Source organism: Schistocerca serialis, chromosome 12 (genome assembly GCF_023864345.2).
Source record: "Schistocerca serialis cubense isolate TAMUIC-IGC-003099 chromosome 12, iqSchSeri2.2, whole genome shotgun sequence".
NCBI lineage: Eukaryota > Metazoa > Arthropoda > Insecta > Orthoptera > Acrididae > Schistocerca > Schistocerca serialis.
The window spans coordinates 95874699-95878648 of record NC_064649.1 but is presented as its reverse complement, the minus strand read 5'-3'; positions in this window follow the sequence as shown (position 1 = coordinate 95878648).

Genomic DNA, 3950 nt, shown 5'->3' with positions numbered 1-3950 from the left:
ATGTCATTGATTTGTGACAGGTAATTTAAAATATTGTGATGTATATATGGAAAAAGCTAAATGATATTTAAAATAATGAAATTTTATAATATGTGTATATTTAGACGAAAGTCTTTGTATATTGGAAGCTGGTCCATGCTTAGGGCGTTTGTGTTTGTAATACGTAAAAGACGTAGGGAAGTCCCTCTGCAGGCCGGAGTGGCCGAGCGGTTCTAGGCGCTACAGTCTGGAGCCGAGCGACCGCTACGGTCGCAGGTTCGAATCCTGCCCCGGGCATGGATGTGTGTGATGTCCTTAGGTTAGTTAGGTTTAATTAGTTCTAAGTTCTAGACGACTGGTGACCTCAGACGTTAAGTCGCATAGTGCTCAGAGCCATTTGAACCATTTTTTTTTTTTTTTTGACGTCCCTCTGCAACCAAAATGGCTCGGCGCGATGTAAAAGGTGGTTTTGGCGGTCGAATTGGGCGGCTCCTTGGTGGGAATGATACGCAGTCAGTGGTTAGCTGTTGCACGGTAGACACAGACGGTGCCAAGGGAGGCAATTGGAAGCCGCTTTGCAAGGAATTTTGCCTCGGATGTGGATTTGTCTGTTGCGTGGTAGTCTCGGCAATACGGAATGGCTCTAACACGTTAAAAATCCGTCGCCAAGAAAAAGTTGTATAGAACATTCAAACACCAGGAGCCGTGAGTACAGTAAGCCGCCACGTCGCTTGCCACCACAACTTCGTCACTGCTCCACTAGCTTCATGCATACAGATATGTATCAGAGCGTGGACCAGTTAATTTGTGTGAGTGATTTTAGTAACAATCCAAGTGCTATAAACCTGTTTTTAAGACCATATCTTCCATCCTGATCATGAATCTATGCAGAGTCCTCTCGTACGTGTTTATAAAACCGAGTATCATGTTTCAAATGAACTAATGAGTTATTTATGTTTGTCAAATGTGCAAGGATCAACAAAAGTTGAAGTTAGTATTTTGCTAAAGTACTATCAATTTATTGCAAACTATCGTTTTGCAAAACTTCTGTGGCAGACTGTGTAAATGTTACTGTCTAAAATACCTGCTGCACAGGTCATGAAAAAGGCACATAAGTTAAACTTATTTGAAACCTAATTTAGCCTTGATTACTGTCATGAACGATTTATTTGAAGTTAATTGAGCTCAGTGCTGAATAATTTGCCTTGAAAAGCTAAAACAAACTATTCCAAGTGATGTTAAGAATTAGCTTTAGTTGATTTAATTTTTTCTACTGAAATAATCATCGAGCTTGAATAGTGGTGCTATACAGTTTATGGGTCCCCACTATTTTCTTCTCATATCAGAAAGATAATTTGAATGTTACTACTACTAAGGAAATCTGATATATTTCTTTAAATGGGAGTATAAACAGTGTAATTGTGATATTATTTGCTTTTTATTTTTATTACTGGGTGTTACATGCCAGTTAATTTAGAAGCCCCTCCATGTCCAACTTTAATTTGGTGCTTCCTGCCGTGACATTTCAGTACTGAGTCATGTAATTATCGTGATTGTATCTGTTATTATTATGAGTTGGGTACAATTTTGCTTTCTACGATTACTGCTTTGTTCATTACTGGTAACTACTACTACCCACAGCTTAGATTGCTCTGTGTCCGTTTGTATCCAGTGTGCTATTCAAACGGAATCTTAATGAAAGTCACTTCAACAACTAAGATTCAATTTTCTTGAACATATATTTTTAAATTAATGTACCACTTTGGGCAGGCGACCATTCGATTTTTCATGCGTATATGAATTTTAGTTCTTTCATTAACCCCAAAGTTAAAGTTCTTCTATTAATTGCGCTATATTCAAAAGTACAGTCCGATAACTTCATTCATTAGTCAAACACGGGGGCAAAGTTTCCCAAATCCTCTGAGAGGGTAACATTTTCTTGTGTCACGACAGGTTAGTGTTATATACTGAAAGATGGGATACATGCCGTCGGCTTTGAAACATGACGGCACATTTTACAACACATGATACGAGTACATTGCAAATAAATAGGCGAATGTTCAGAAACAGAGGAATGTAGTACACAGAAAACAGATCGTAGACATGTACCACGTATTTCCGTATTTCGAACGTAATTTTAGACATACCGCTTTTTTCGCAGTCAAAAAAAAAAAATGGTTCAAATGGCTCTGAGCACTATGGGACTCAACTTCTGAGGTCATGAGTCCCCTAGAACTTAGAACTACTTAAACCTAACTAACCTAAGGACATCACACATATCCATGCCCGAGGCAGGATTCGAACCTGCGACCATAGCAGTCGCGCGGTTCCGGACTGAGCGCCTAGACTTCGCAGTCAACTAGAGGGTAGGATACCAGTGCTAGCGACAGAAAGAAAAAAAGGGACGTACGTAACACTGCCATTAAATTCCTCAGTTGACGTATATAGATTGTATCCTGTTTTTCAGCTAAGGTATGTAGGTCAACTGAGGCATAGGGTGCTAGGACCAGCGAAGGCGAGAAAAATGGCAGACGTAAAATTTGCATCTTGTACTTCGGTTGACCTATGGAGGCTAACTGGAGAAGAGGACACATCCTTCGTAGTTCAACTGGGATATAACACGCCAGTGTCTGCATGCCGCTTTCTTTGTTTCTCTAGTACTAGTATCCTATTCTTCAGTTGACATACGTAGCACAGGACATGAATAAACTGCAGAGGAAACAACAATTCACTCGAGGTATGAAGTAAAAAAACGCCTTCAGTCACAATTTTTCGTGTTTTATTCAGTACACGGTGCATTTAGGACCCAGTGGGTCCATCTTAAGGTGTAAGTCGTCTTAATACATGATTACACATGAAGATGGACCAACAGGGTCCGAAATGCATCGGTGTACTGAATAAAATACGAAAAATTGTGAAGGCGTTCTTTAATTCCTACCTCGAGTGAACTGAGTACAGTCAAGTTTGAAACTGCAAAATATGGAACAACAATTGGAATGACTTAGTACCAATGAGGGTTCAACTCAAAATGTGTGCACAAAGGATTTAAATTAAATTTACCACTAGCATTTTTATTTATGATTATTGCCCTTTGTCACAGAAGATGACCGATTTATTATTTATTGCTCGAAAATAAACGACTATATCTATGAATAAAATATAACGTCATTGGTCAAAGCCGATGAGTTGTATCCTTTTCCGTCTTAGTCAAGTTTAGTGTTGTCTCCTTCAAAGTAGTTCCCTTCTCATCGCACACACTTTTTCCAGCGGTTCTGCCATTGATGGTAACATTTCTGGAACTCGTCTTCTGTTATATCCTCCAAGACCCTCGTCACAGCTTTTTGGACATCTTGTGTTGTTTGAAAATGGTGTCCCTTGACCGACGGTTTGAGTCTTGGAAATAGAAAAAAGTCGCACGGAGCGATATCTGGTGAATAAGGTGGCTGTGGTAGTACTGAAATTTGTTTTGAGGTTAAAAATTGCTGTACTGGCTGAGCAGTATGGGATGGCGCAGATCTTCTGTTATTATTAGACGAACCGTTTCTCGATTGAGGTTCAGTTCTTCAGCAATCATTTTCACAGATCAGATCGTACGAGTTCACACACCCTGGCCAAGTTGACATCCGTTTGTGAGGTTAGCGGTCGATCACTGCGGTCTTTCTCTTCGACATTCGCTCTGCCTTCACTAAACATTTTATGTCAACGAAAAACTTGAGCTCTTGACATAACCTCCTCTCCAAAAGCCTTCTGAAGCTTACCGTGAGTTGTCGTCGCGTTTTCACCCAATTTAATGCAAAAAGACATGGCATATCCTTGCGCAACATTATGCGGTTCCATTTCCGTGACAAGAGAGACAAACACGTGTTATTCCAGCACAACTCACGACTAAGCAGTTGCATCAATGTGCCGCTTGGACTAGACGCAGCTTATAGGCCAAGGTCAAAGATATTGTGCCTACATAATCCTGCAGG